General features: G+C 37.9%; 1 long non-coding RNA gene across 1 annotated transcript in view; it reads right to left on the bottom strand.

Moving 5' to 3' along the window:
* LOC128079208 (uncharacterized) overlaps positions 1 to 15,896 on the bottom strand; it is a 125,085-nt gene extending 109,189 nt beyond the window's left edge. The window contains exon 1 of the long non-coding RNA XR_008206028.1: positions 15,861 to 15,896. This is a non-coding gene — a long non-coding RNA (uncharacterized LOC128079208). The remainder of the gene's footprint in view (positions 1 to 15,860) is intronic.
* Positions 15,897 to 16,053: the final 157 nt, after the last annotated feature.

The raw sequence follows: 16,053 nt of genomic DNA, 5'->3' as shown, positions 1-16,053 counted from the left end.
AATGCGGGATATTATTCCTTTTCATTTTGTCTTCAACTGCTAAGGAAAACATACTACTGTGTTTTGTTTGATTTCTCTGTGTCTCAAAGTAAATACTGTTCTAGATTCATAAACAGAATTCATAAATCATTTAAGGCACAATCTATAATAAGTTTCCAACATCTTTAATCTTCCACCTTCCTCTGAGCTCTGCAAAGGTTTTCATTCTGCAACTACTGGTTTCTAGACTGTATTCCAGACTAAGTATTTTATTTGCCATTCAATTATTAGGTTATTTTTGCCACGATCACGAAAACTGTAAATTCTGGCTCTCAAACCCCAAGGCTATTAAGAGACTGGACAGCTAATATCTGATAACAGAGTTTGCCTTCTTCTATAGCACTTAATATGTTCTTGCCCTAAACCCTGAAGGGCTACAACTATATACTACCCATTTATAACACCCATCTTATGTGAATTTTCTACAAAAGAATACTATGAGTCAGCTCTTTCCTCTTCAAAAAATAAGTTCTAAAGAAGTGCCTTACCTCCACCAGTCCAGAAAGACAGACCTGTGTAGTTAACGAGCAAAGTGAGTACTAACAACGCAGCATTTTTTCTTCTTGTTGCCAAATCAACTTGGCATAAGTGTATCAGTTCTAAACAAATCACCTTGATTTAAACTTATTAAAATTGCTTGTTATGCCTCTCAGTTGTTTGGAGAGGGTTTCCTCTGTTGCATCTTTATTTATTTTATTGCCTCATAAAGTATCTATACAGGCATTTAGAGCATTTACAGACAGTATCAACTACACATACAGATTGTCAGAAAGACTTATCAATAACAACCTTTATCAATGAGACCACTTACGATTTACAGCTCGCTTTCTGGGCTTTACCTATTTTGCTCTAACAGTTTTAAAAGAAAGCCAGCATTATAACATCTTGATGTTATGTTAAAAAACAAACAAACAAACCCTTAAACAGAATCCAGAGAAAACAGATTGCGTCAGATCACCCAAAAACCAGTAAAGAATAGTGTCCCATTGCATGAGTTTGGGGACAGATCTTTAATCCCTAGTCTATAGTTACAGAGCTGTGGTTATAAATCATTTGCATCAAAGTATATAAAATTCATGTTTGCCATGTCTCAAAGTCCATGGGACAACTCATATTTCAACTGTAAATGGCTACCCATACACCTCCATCGGGTTAGTGCCTGTTCTACAGAGAAGCAAATCTGAATTAGTATAGCAACAACATTAATGCACCAATTTTTGGTATTTTAAGTCCAGAACAAAATTACATTTTGCTAAAAACTAACACCAATGACATTTAGTAAAATGCTAAGCATGTATTAGAACATTTGCTTGATTGTCATTGATTTTATTTCTTTTCATTCCTAACTTACTTTTGATGACTGCCTCATAATAAGCTAGATAAAGAGAGAAACATTTCTGTTTATCAAGCAAATCCTTACATGCCTTCCTTCTCCAACATTATGAAATTAAAGCCAGGGAGTGAATGCTATGGGCGAACTGGTAAAGTGTGTTTATTTCCTCTGAAGAAAAAAAGTCAGCAGAAAAGTGAACTACATGTACACATATTATGAAGCATTAATATGGCTTGCAATTCTAGAACTGTTTAAAAAACTGCCTTCGGTATTCACGGACTACTTGTTTCTGAATATATATTTATGTGGATATATGCATATCTTCACTTTCCTAGCAATAAAGCTAAATAAATGAAGTCTATTTTTATAAATAGATCAGAAAGTCTTCCATTGCATTTCTTTACAGTTTAAAAGGGAAGTTGCTGCATGAAGAAAAGATGATAGAATCATTTCCTAATTTTTGTATATCACAATACCTAGCTATTTCTCTCACAAAGCTGTCAACCATCAGCCCCAACAGACAGGAGGAGGACTAAGGTGACTGAGGCTGAGCTCCAATTGGTTCACAAAGCTATTCACTCATTCCATCTGAAAAAAGAGCTGGCAGTAACTCATCCATACTGGTTGCTCTTCATTTCACAGTTGGTGAAAGGAGCAGCCAAGGAGAAAAGCCCTCAAAAGGCATAACACTGTTCTGACAGAAGGAAAGCAGCCCTGCTCTCCTACCATGCAATCCCCCACAGCACAGCAACTTCCTGTTTGAATAAGGAGCGTAAAGGAGGCCTTTTCTGAGGAGGGTCTTGAATGCAGTCTGCACGCTTACCAGGATGGCATTTTTATAACGTCTGGACACTGCTGACAGCCATCTATGGCAGCTTGATAGCAAAAGTCAAAGCAGCATTTCTTCAGCTCATTGAATAGCGAGCATAAGCTAAAACCACTGTTGGGATGTTTTACTGTTACAGTAGAGTGATGGATTCAATATCAGCAAGTGGAAGAGAGAAAGAAATTTTATTTTTTATTTTTTTTCCTGAAACGATCCACTCAGCAAGCCTCAGAGTCGCAACGAACAATACAGAGCAACATTTAAATGCCAAAGGAAATGCCACCTTCCCCAGTTTTCAAGCATCACAGGTACTCCAGACCACTTACCAAACGATGACGGAATTTCATGGACCTACAGCACAGCAAGGTAAACGGCACATAGGAACCAAGCCATGAACTAATGAAATTCAGATGTCTACAAATCTACAGTGAATAAATTTTACAGATCCTTAGTGGCCATGCACTTGGTTACAATCCCACCTCAAACTGTTCCCAGACATCCCATGTTCTGGGCTTGTACTGCTGCAGGCACCTGTGCATGTATGTAACATCCATGGAAGGTTAACCCCACTAAAATTCACAGCACTAATAGCATCATTAGCTTAAAAAAAAAAAAAAAAAAAAAAAAAAAACAACCACAAAGCTGGCCCTTGATATGGACAGGCAGCTGATATTAGAAGAATTTCCTTCAGTAATTTCTAGGCAAGCAAAAAAAACATCAGACATTATCAACACATGCATGATGAAAAGCATGAAATCGCAGAACCTCTCACATGAAAAATAAGAAGTGGAAAACAGAAACAGTTTTTGAAATAGGCCCGCTTATATCATTAGCCTTAATGCCAAAAGAGATCTTGTGTGCAGTAGTTTTGCACTTCCAAATGACAAACTATTGCTGTGTCTCTTGCAGCTTACAAGAAAATAAACTTCTAAAACACCTAAATGTTTTTTGAATTAGCAAGTGCACATTCCTGAGTTACTTTATGGGAAAATGAAAACAACCCCAGTTGTTGTCAGCACCAGTCTTCAGAACTGTAGACTAAGAAGTTTTGTGCACCAAAGGCATTTTCAGCTCACGTAGTTCAAAGACGTAAGGTCTGCTCTGCTTTCATGGCAGGCAGGCAAAACCTTTCCACTGATTTTAATAGAACTTGAATTTAGTCCACAGAGAGACACAAACTGATGCTTTTTAGCACTACTAGCAATAGCATCTGCCACTATATTTCTTATGAAAGGAAAGACTATGCAATACCTTTGAGATATCTGAAACAAGCTGTTAACGTGCAAGCTTTCAATCTTTACTAGAAAACTGTTTGCAATTCCAAAGTTAAAGCCAGTAGCATATGCAAGTTCAACCTTAATACTGTGGTACTCATTGAAGATGTTCCTAGATGTCAAAATAAGCATCTATCTGTTAAAACTCTTACAAGTACAGCCACTCAAATTCAAACTCTGCTAATTAAAGAAAAATGTCTGAAGTGCATTTAATACTAGGAAAGATAAATGAAAATACAAGAACGGTGTTTATTTTTTGAAACTCAAGCTATGTTTATTTGATCACAACTGGATTGGAGATGGAAGTGATGTAGTATTAATCAGAACAAAAAAGTACTATTGAAACTAATCACAATCCACAAAGGGCAAAGACAAAGCTCAGACATGGTACCTACCATTTATTTGTCAGAGCCTTCCCCCAATAATTACTAGCAAAGTTTGTTCTAACCCACAGGCATGATATGTCTCTCAGAAGATTGCATTTACTCCAATATCTGCTTATAGAGACTATCAAAATGCAAGTCTTTTATGTTTGACTTTTCACAAATTGCATTTGTTTTAGGATTAAAATGGGGAATTATTCTGTCCTTAGATAAAAGGATTTGACACTTGTCTTTGCTCACCATAACACTCTGCAACATCTAGGCAGTAATGACTTGCACTGTACAATCTTTTCAAGCCCTGTAAAGCTTGAGTTGAGTCAATCTATCTCAAATTGAGAATACACAATAACATTTAACTACACAGCACATCAGTACATGCTATCTAAATTGCAAACTGTACAACATGTTACTGTAAAACATATTGTTCATGTCAGATATGAGCATACATGAGAAAAACCTAACAATGTTTTTTTTATTTTTATTTATTTTTTTAACTTTTTAGAGACCGTACAGCCACAGTTTGACTGTAACAGAATAAAGGAAGAGTGGTCAAAGAAGCGCAAAGATACCTCTTGTCCAGGAAGTTACAATCTCAAAAGATACCTGTGAGTTATTCTAGAAAAGCTAAAATGCTTAACTATCTGCCAGGATTAGAATAAAGACACAGTGCATTTGTGATTTTTATTTGCTTTTTTCCCCCCTTTCATAGCAATAATTACACGAGGAAATGGGAATTTTAAGTACTCGTGATCCACCATGCAGTGAAGCTGTAGCTTGCCTCACTGCATCTACCTTTCCCTGCAACTTTTTACCTTCTCTCTCTATCACCAGCGTTCAGACTTAACTAATTTATGTTCTCCAAAAAATAAGCACAGTAAATAAGTTTTGAGAAGGAAAGAAAAATGTCAAGCTTCCTCATCAGGAGTCTTTATCTCAAGATTAGAACATCCATCTGCCTTCTACATCTGACCAAGTTTCATTTGCAAGCAAGTATGTTGGGCACACTTCTGCACTACCATTGCTGTAGCCATAATTTCCCCTGAACTTTAACTGCATATTATTGTCTCAGTATTTTGCTTTGAATTGAGGCAAAAATATGAATCATCTTTCATTCTGACCCAATCTTAACATCAATCCAGATCAAGCACTAAGAAAATTCTCTTTTTGTTTCACCTGCAAGGATCATGTGCTTTTATTGTTCCCAGCAGACATCTATAATGTGACTACAAGACGTATAACCAGAAAGAAAAAAAAAAAAGGCCAACAGGGAGATTCTGCATGTTGAAGATAGCTTCTGTCTCCAGTTGCCTTTTACCAGGAACCAGATGTCATTGCATGCACGTTAACTCTTTCCCCATCTTGAAACTGAAGCAGCTTTGGGGTTGACCAGCAGGAGCTGTCACTGCCTGCAAAGGCAGTATTTTTGCAGTACGAATCTTTATGTTGTTTGGCAGGAAGGTCTCCAAAGAAAACAGCAGAAAGACAAACTTTTGTCAGCTGCGATTTCAGCAGACAGTAAAAAGGGTACATTACATCATCAATAATGGCTTAAGGTGGTTCTGCACTTTAACCTATGCACAGAAGTATGGAACGGCAATGAGAAACCGAAAACAACAAAACCTGGACAGGAATTTGGACAAATGCAGCACTCTTCTCATTCAAGACATTCTTGTGCATTCTTATGAGATCTTCTCTACAAATGGCTCTTAGATTTCAAAAAATATAACTATTAAAAAACCTGTTCTCTGGATAGGCTACCCTTATGAACAGTTTCCTGTCACTGGATTTGTGTGTGAGTGCGGAATTGCTTGCTCTGAGAATATTTTCATGTAATTATGTAAAAATGACTGGCTAAAAAGCCTGTGGACTCAATATTCCTCTGCCTCTTACTTTTCATGGTTGCCAAGGCCAGATCTGGTGCCCAAAAGCCATGGAAAGATTTCCAATGTATTTAATGGGTTTTGGTTTGGGCTTCAGCCTCTCCCTTACAGAATGTAAATCTCACTTGAATCATACTGGCAGCCTTTTAAATTGACTGTACATAAACTGGAGAATAAAATTCCCTAGTCTTTGAAAATCAGCTCTTACACACATTAGATGGCTTTGGAAATATGTTTGCTGTGCAAGTATTTAGTGCCTGTAAGTCATTTTACCAAGCTAAATAGAAACAGAGAGGTTTATCAGGATGCAACAACAAGGGAAGCAAAGCCAGTCACTCCATGAGAACTTATCTTCCCAAGGCAGCTGGCTACCACCCCTTCCCCTGCACAAGGTAAATGGGAACAAGATGCCTATCTGCAAGATATAAGAATACGATTAATACACCAAGTAATAGGAAAAATAAAGATGAAAGGATGAAAGGTAGAAGGTGAAGAGACAGTAAAGACAAAGAATCAGAAATCACTGTTGAATGCAAAAGACCACATAGGAATGCTTTAGAATAAACAGTATGTTAAAAGCCATATACAGTATCAACATATTATCTAAAAAAGATATTATACGCTCCAGTACTTGAACACAAGATTCTCCTAAAAGGCATATTGAAACATTACTCATTCCCTCTTAACAATACCTATACTCTGAAATTAAGGAGAAATTTAAAGTATCACAAGATTCATCATAATTTTTTCTGTATTCTCACTCCTCTTTTGCCACTCCCACCTCATTTCAGAGGTAAAGAGCAAATCTCTAAAATGAGGCATCTGACTTGTTGCATCACAATACAGGTTGCAATTCAATAGCAGTTAAAGGTATAAAGACCACACCAGTATGGACAATCCTGAAAAATATCAAAAGATCTAGACATCTAACAATTCATCTGCGCAACAGAGATCCTCATTTAACTCATTTTTATCAGTGAAGTTTTGGGCAGGTTCCTTCACCACAGAGCAAGCTGTGCAAATCAGTTAATCAACTGTAAAGAACAAAATAATCACAGTAAGAGAAAACACCACCACAGCTCAACATTTAACAGTTATCAGAAGCACCAGTCACATTTGCAAGGGGGAAAGGAGAGTCCAGTATTCTATAGATCAGCAGGAGGCATTTTATTATATGGGAAATTTTAAAATGGACTACCAGGTTAGGAGATCAACTGGAGGATAAGAATCAAATAGCAGAGAGGAAAATTACACAACATGCTAAGCGTTTCCTCTGCCAGGCTCCCAGCTTTGACACAAACGTGGTGCAGCAGTGCTATCCCAACAGCTGATGGCAGGATTACTAAAAAATTATTCTAACATCACACCAGACAGGCAACACGGGCAGTGGAAATACTGCTCGAGATTTGTTATTAGAGAGTACCCAGTTTCCTTGTGGAACAAATGGCGTACCAAAGAGTCCTTCAGGTTTTTATAGGAATGTATTTGCCTAATATTGTCTTATCTGTAATGCTTACTAATAATTACTGGCAAACTAGCCAATTTTACCTTAAGGTAGAGTATTAATTGTTAAGAAAGCTCTCAATGAATTGATGTGTATTACTCCTCTGAATATTGGATGACTCCAACACGGAAGCATCCTTTGCTGACTAGTAGAGGCATGACTCCGGAGATAGATTCACTTGAAAGCCACTGAGAGGGACGAGTCAATGTGACAGAAGGGGTTTGAAAACAGAATTTAACTGCAGCCTCTGCTGCCATCAGTTTACTAGCAGACACTGTCACATCAACCTATGGCTACTCAAACTGTTCATTACTTCAGACAGGCAAAAATTAGAGTCTGGACATCATGTAAAAAAGTGTAATTTGAAAGTATATATATAACCACAGACAATGTAACTAGTTTCTATAGGTTCAACGGTACAATGACGTTGGTTGCTCTGGAAGTAATGCCTCCTATTTGTTTCCTAGAAAACTACAACAGATACAAGGAGTGTAATAACACTATATTATAGAGCAAGTTCTCACCTACAAAATACTCTCAGAATAGTCACCACCCTTAGCTATGCATTTTCAGTGATAAATAAGAGCCTGCATACTATCATTGTAAAAGTCTTCACTAGAGGAAATGACCCCATGTTGCTGTCACTTCTGCTGAAATGCATCACCCACTCATGTGCTTCACTGTGCACATATCCAGTGTTCGGGCTCCATAAACAATCAGCAAGTGTCAATGTATATTGTTTTTTTCCCCCCCACATAAAGGAATTCAATTCCACATCTTTGATTCATACACACATCCATGCCAGATCGCATTTTGTCAGACTGACCCACTGCTACCATTTGTCACACGGCAACAACATGTAAAAGATTACTGGTGGGAAGGTTCAACCCCTACTGCCATCCCACCAATATCTGTCTCTGACATTATGTGCTAGCATGTTAAAATAGGAGGAATTACTTTTGGAGTAGTCCTCATACACACCATACAAAAATTAGTAAAGCTGTGAAGACAATTTAAAAGCAAACACTTCAAAAAGATCTGTCTTACTTAGATTTCATGCATTAAGTTACAGTTTTGCAATACTCATTCCTTGGCTTCAATACAGAACAACATAAACTCAAGCATAATTTAGTTACAAGAGAAATGACCTGCAGAACATGCATTCAACCACAATAACCATTTTCATTATTAGCTGTTAGGTACGTTATTTTCTTATTTTTTAAATAGAGTTCTTCCCCACTTTAAAGGAGAGAATGGCTATCGCGATTTTTTTCCAGTAAGGTAAAAACATGTATGAAATCTCCTATTGACTAATTCAACTTTCTGCAAGCTCTCAGATTGGAAGACATAAAACTATACACCTTAATGCCTTCCATATCTGTCCCTAAGAACACACAGTTTTGAGGTGGTCTCTTAGAATCAGAGTTAAATTTCCTCAGACACCTTTTTCCCTGGCATCTAATTTCTTGCCTTGAGATACATTCAATGGAACTGAAAGCATTTACTATTAAGACTGATGCCATTACTTGACCTCTATTTTGTCTCAGCTGGACTTAGACATCTAAGCAATAGCTGTTGCTTAAGACTACATCTTGCTTCACAACTTCCAGATTATCCAGATCAGTGCAAGATTTGGATTGCAATGAATTTTTTCTTTTGTCCAAATTAGCCAAAAAAACTATTGTTTCATTACAAGATTTTCTTCTCCTTCCTTACACTAAAAATAACAACAACCAACACCATGTGGTTTAGCTTCCAAATCTCAATTAAGAAAATTATTCAGCTGTCTAAGATACTTTCTGATCCATCAGAATGGCTACAATTAAAACTCTTGACCCAAATGAGATTACGGCAAGTTCAGATAGCAGGAGTTTGATAAAGTCCAGATCCAAGAGCTGCTCCTTCTGACAATTACACTAGGACAGTTCACAAATATATTAATGGTCCCACTTTCTCAGATTATACATTTAATATCTCTGGACCTCCAGAGTTCCAAATGGTGATATTAGTGAGAGGAACAGCAAACTAGAGGTGTCACATTTTCAGCAGTGACAAAAACCTAACATTATGACTAGCTGGCTGCTGTTCCTGGATTTTAAACATTGATGAGTTATCACCATGCCCCATTCTGTAGTTTCAAGTCAATGCAGCTCGTGCTAAAAACAACAAAAAATAAAGCCACACACAAAAAAAAGACAAACCCTACTTCATTCTTTAGGAATAGCAACACACTCTGCAAAAAGTGTGTCTCAATGTCAGGGAGACCTCAGCTGGAGTCTGCTTTGTATCAAGTAGGAAAGAGGGTAAAGGCAGGAATGAGAACCAATAAGCAGCTTTGAATGAAGCGGTGCTAGTCATGAATGAGCACTGAAGAATTTAATCTGATGGTCTACAGAGACAGCTAGAAAGGAACACAAACAAGATGTTTCAGTAGGTAGGATATCCATTGCTCCTCGTGTGTTGTTATGAATGCAATTTAGATACAGCACTCTACATAACTATGTATCAAATGGAGCAGGCTGCCAACCAAGCCTTTTCCAACATAAATATCAACAAAAGGTTGGGCAAATGTCTATCAGCCAGTATCCACATCACAGCTCCATACTTGGGACACAGAATAGCCTTTCCAAAGTCTCTTCCTTTCTTGCAGAGTATTGCAACATTCACTGCAATTCTTCCTTGCATTTTCACAAGGTAAGCTCCCTTCCCTCAAGTTTCCAAAGATCATCTTAAGTAGCTCCAGAAGTAATAGATATAACTTAAGCACATGTATTCTAAATAACTTAGAATCATAGAATCATCAAGGTTGGAAATGACCATTATAATAATCTAGTCCAACTTGCCCATGGTTGAACAGTTGTGGCTGAAGCTTAATGAAGAAATTTGCCATTGTAAGTTTGATTGCTTACTACAACATGTTTTGAAGCTACATGGAAGAAAAAAATGCAAATTCAAAATAATTATTTGGAATAAGCCATTTACAGGGAGGAATTCAAAAAGCCTGTATCCCATGGAGCCTGGATTTTTCATGTGTTGAAATCTAAATTTACTCAAGGTTTTGGGTTTTTTTTTTTGTTTTTGTTTTTGTTTTTTTTGTTGTTGTTGTTGTTTTTTAAATATCTTGAGATGATGCTTATGGGGGTAGAGAAGAGCATCAAGCCTTACTCCTGCAAATCCTGTTGGATCTCATCTTAAATTCACTATGCTGTTAGGATCAATAGTTCCTTGCTCAGCATCTCTCTAATAAAGCAGCTGAAACAGACAACCTTTGAAGAGTGCCATCCCTCTCAGCCTTTCCAAAATGAAGGCAGAAGCACAGTAAGCCATTCATATTTATTACTACTTTTCTGTGAGTAGCATTTCAGAGTACTCATATTAGTCTATTTTAGTTACAGTGTATTGTTGTAGCTTATATGATGTATTGTCACATACACTGCCACCCTTTTGCCACCCTTTTTAAGAGTTCTCTGAAATCAATCTGATCAGTGACACACGAAAATTCTCCAATAGGTCAGCATGTAGGTGTTTATAACCAGCATTAATCTCAACAAACATTTGAGCATTATCATTTCATTAAAAATGAGTGAAAGTGAAGTAGCATGATGAAAGAACAGACTTCTCATGTATTCTGGCATGAATAAATATATCTCCCATTCAAGACAATGAGAACACCATTATGGAAAAAAGGAAATAGGATTTGATTTACAGTGGATAACAACAAAAGACATAACTGGAAATGTAATACTCCCCCTTGGTCTCAAAATGGAACTGGACACCTACCATGCTGGATACTTTACTAACACTATAATGTTACAGTCTCTGATCTAGAGACCTTTCATGGTAACTGTAGAAACAGAGACCACAAATGAATCTACTAAACAGATGGCAGCAATCAGAGCAATGGATGATGGGCAAATCCATAGCACTATAAAAGACTGAAGTATTTTCAGTTCTATTTAAAGGGTAGCCAACTCACAGGCTACAAGGGCAAGTCACAGCCTGTCCCTTCTACAACCGGTAGGAGGAGGCAATGCTCCTCCAGTGAGCCCTACGGACCACTGACCCAGAACAGAGACACCTAAAGGTGAAATAAGGGCCGGGGCACAAGCACAATGCCACATGCACAAAAACAGAACAGCAAGCGCAGGTAAGTTTTTCTTTGCCTCTTATATCTGCAGATCGGGCAGGCAGAGTTTCACCCCACCCTCAGCACAGCATAGTCTTTCACACATAGGCTTAACTTCCTTTCCTTTTTCCCCAGTTTTCATACTTGTTTTTAATCAAATATTCACAGACTTTGTTAGCAAGCAAATAGAAGAAATAGACTTTCAGACAGACAGACAACATTAAAAACATCTCCAAAAAAACAACTCCAGCCACATAGCCACTAAGGACAGGGTTGCTGGTTACTGCAGTCCCAGGGGACTTGCTTCCTGGAAGAAGCAATCTTTTCCTCTCTGTCTGGAGTCTGCGCTCTTGGACTTCTATTTGTTCCCTCCCGCAAGAAGTTGCAATGTTTTTAGTATCTGTTCTCTGACACGCCTATGTGCCTGCACCTGACACAAATGAGTTCATATTGTATTTTAGTCAACAGAATTTAAATGTGACTATACAAAATCTGCATGGCAAATAATGAGAATACAAGCAGTTTTCACAGCTTACTTTGTTCTGTGTTTACAGCCTGTTTGTTTCCTGAGTGCCTCTGTGGCTGGGTGGAGGATAAGGGCATAATTAAACTTTAAACTTTTTTTTATTAATTTCAGTTAACAGTTCCATAGAGAGGAAAAGTGATCTTTTCTGGAATGACTGTAATTTATTGCCTTCTCACTCTGATGTTGCCTACTGTGAGTGGAAAGCTGTAAAATAATGCGTGTGAGCAGATTTGTACCTGAACCTCAGGGCACATGGAGACATCCTTCCCCAGGCTCCCAGAAGCAACCTCTCATTTTATAGGCAAGCAGAACATATCTCTGGGTCCTCACAGTCCAATTAATTTCCATTTTCCCAGCCCAATGAACATTTCTCTCTGACCACTTATATGGTCACCTAAGAGAAGCTTTGACATAAAAGATATCACCCAAATACAGCATTAGTTTTTTCATTCTGAACTTCCGAAGTCTGCAGCTCAGACCAAGGCAATAATACAGCTGAGCTCTTAGAAAACGGGTCTCCTCTCAGCAAAAATTGCCACTATAACTGGTGTCACTCACACTGCCACAAAAGAATCAAAAATAAGAGGTGGCAAAGCTTAGCACGTCACCTAGTGTACTCCTCTGCAAGTTTGTTATTGTTCTCTGCACTTTTTCCACACAATTTGACAAGACTTGTTTAAAAATGCCCAAAGCAATTAAGTTTGAACATCTTCCCTTGAGAGACAATCCCAGGTTGTAAGAGATTTCACTGTCTGGATAAGTTCCCTGATACTAAAATCTAAATTTCTCCTCTTAATAATTTCCTCTCATTATTTTTTTCTTCATACCCATTGTCAAACTCTTCCTCTTCATACAGTACTACATCCTTCCATTAGATAAAAGCACCATCTCTTACTCTTTCCTAATTTAACTGCCACATTTTCCACTTCATTTTTGTGCGTCTTGGCAACAGAGCCAAAAAATGAATTTAGCTTAATTTAAAGTCTCTACACCCATTGGCACTATGTGGGGAGATGACTGGTGCTGCTGTTATGCACTTATGTTGCCAGTTTGGAGGCCAGTGTGAACACAGTAATTTACCTAAATAGTTGTAAAGAGATTCTTTAAAATCATAGAAATATTTACTTTCAAACCCTTTCCTGAAAAAATGAGTCAGATCAGTACAGGGTATACAGCAAATTTCATCTTTTTGTAAAGCATGGAAATTACATGGGAAAGGAGGGCAAAGCCACACAGAGCTACAGCAACATGGAAGGCAACTCTAGATTTCACGCTCACCTGGTTTGCCTTGTGTACATAATATGCTTTAATTCAGAATCTGCTTAATGTTTAAAAAAAAAATACATAACACTATCAGTAGTAGCTCCTTAATCATTTTCAATATCCAATATAATATCTAGCCAAAAAGTATTGCTAAAATTTTGGTAGTTGGTAAATAGTACATGATACGTTTAGATACAGAACACTCATTTAATGAATTTACCATTCTAAAAGATGGTAAAGATAACAAAAAGCATATGAGGGCATTTGCATTCTGAATCCAGCAGAGCTACACATCTAGCAATCAAGCTCATGAGCATGCCCTAGATGACAAAAAATACATTAGAGTACTTTGAAAAGGCCTGCAAGAAAATCTGATAATCTCGGTTTTGTCAGCTGCAATTCAACAACACTTTTGTAAGTAGTTGAAACACCCCAGACCAGATAAGCATTGTACCTGAGGGCATAATCAGTGGATGTAAATAGATAACAAGGAGGACATGATCTCAAGAACTATGCTTCTACGACTATATTGGAACAAGATCTTGTATATTACATCAAAAGGCAATTTTCAGAATGTCTGAAAAAATAGCAAAAGAGTGCAAGTTGCCTGCCTTAGTGTAAGATAACAAAATCACAGCAGGTGCTGGTGCTGAGAGCAGACCATGATTAAGGGCAAGAGCACATGGGTTTCATAATGCTGACGTTCCCCACCAGCTAAAGGGCCACTTAGAGCCACCTGGGGCAGACCGCAGCCCCAGTCTCAGCTGAGTTCTCAGCAAATTCTTTGTTCAGAAGAGGGTCAAATCTCCTGAGTGTTACATAGCAGTATGAGCGATAAGACTATCTTGCTTTCCCACTCATAGTACAACTGCAAGAGCCAGGCATGGTCCTGCTTTTAAAATGTGGAAAAATGCAGTGTCAGTACTAGGATATTGATTTTGGTTATATTGTGTTACATAGCAGGCATAAAGCTCAATTCTCAGAAACGCTGCTATAATTTCAAGTTAAAGGATTTCAAATATGCATAAGTAGCACAAGTTATTTTTGCTTCTTGTTCATCAGCTCCAACTGAAGTTAGCAGGAGGCATTTCCTGGCACTGAAAACATTACATCTCGAGTGTCTATTGTGTTAAAGCAGTGTAGTTCATGCTATCACACTTAAATCCAGAGTATTTTGTTCAGGGGTAGCTCTACTCACTTTCATCCTACTTTCACCATGCGAAGTAATAGATCACCCACTGCGTAATGGTATATGGCCAACTCTAAAAGCACTGCTCCTCCCATAAAACCCAGCAGATGTTTATTTTTGCTATGAATAATAGAAGTTGGTTGGTTTTGCTTTGATTTGACAGTGCAGGGTCTCTGCTGTTTTCCTAGATTGCTTTGGCCTCATCTGAATTTAACGTGTTTTTTAGCAGTTGTCTAGTAGGCTGGGTGATGGTTATCTAACCTATTTTTATCTTAAATTCTACAAATACAAAAATAGTATTTGGCAAAAGTCTGACATACCTAGCTAGCCCCAGCATAAGAAACAATAGCCTTTTACTCTATTTGATGCTGGAATGGAAGTTTCAAACTTGAGTAGGAAAAAAAAAACACAATGAAAAGAGAACAAACTGTAATGAAAAGTCCATAGAAACGAAGCCAAACAAGGCTATGAGCAAGGATGTTTCCACAATGCCTGCTATACATCTACTGGTGAAAACTTCAGCAAGCCCATGACCTGTTACAGCCCCACTTATATATATATATGCCATTATCTTTTTCCTAATATTGACTCTGGAAAACTTAGTTGTCTCATAAAACATTTGTACTGCTTGCTTTTTTTTAAAAAAAAAGCGCAAGTTGATGTTCACAATAGCAAAGGAAGCTTCATCAAATTTGCACTGCTGCACCATGCTGCAAGATTTTGTGCATCGTGTTTCTCATAAATATATGGATGGATACAATGCATACAATACAATATCCATACAATGGATATACACATAACAAATACAACAGGAATTAAACTTGCAGATTTTTTCTAAATGAGTATTTAATAAATTTTATATTTGACTACAGCACAATATAGTCCCTTGCTAGAGCTGCAATACTTCAGGAAAGCTTCCTGGCAAACAGAGTCATTCCTCATGAATGTAGCATGATCTTAATCACAGCTAACAGATAAATTAAAAGTGTCAAAAGTTAGGGCAGCAGGGTAAGTGGATAAATGGGAAAAGAGTAATAACAAAGAACAGCAGGAACTGAAAAATATGTTTCCTTACGTTAGAGATTTTTCCTGCTCTCTATGTTTTTGTACTTTAGTCCTTCTGAAGCAACCTGCACGTGCCTTGGTCAGCGGATAGATAGATGCTGTTAGAGGCACATTAAGCTGGCATTCAACTACACAATGGTGTACAAGCAAGGAAGGGCAACGTGACGCCAGGAGTGCCTCATAACAATGCCATTCGCTGAATGGTTTCCTTTAACATCACCTACTTAATCTAAAGAAAATCTGAGCCTTGGAGGCAATGCTTAGACGCTATTCCCTCTGTGGAAATTTGGAAAGCTACAACAACTCGTGTGCTTCCCTTTACTTGCTCTGTTTCAGAAATCAGTTGAGAAATTGAAAGAAGATAAGCATAAGGTTGGGCAGCGCAAATACAGTTCCTTTAAGACCAAGAAAGGTAGCACTCACAATCCAGTAATAAAGAAAAAATTGCTTACCTCTTTCTGAGGATTAGAGCTCGCCAAACTCTCCAGAGGACACCATCTCCAAGCAGAGACCTGCCCTCGCAGCTGCCAGCCCTTAAATGAGGTTAGGGGACACAGGCAGATTGCTTCCACCTGTGCTCCCAGGGCTGGCTACACCCCTTCACCAGGTGCTCAATCACTGGTTCAGGCTGTGACCTAACGGTTC

Source organism: Tympanuchus pallidicinctus, unplaced genomic scaffold, assembly GCF_026119805.1.
Source record: "Tympanuchus pallidicinctus isolate F22 unplaced genomic scaffold, pur_lepc_1.0 scaffold1, whole genome shotgun sequence".
Classification (NCBI taxonomy): domain Eukaryota; kingdom Metazoa; phylum Chordata; class Aves; order Galliformes; family Phasianidae; genus Tympanuchus; species Tympanuchus pallidicinctus.
The sequence above is the reverse complement of the archived record's forward strand: the minus strand, read 5'-3'. Positions and strand labels throughout refer to the sequence as shown.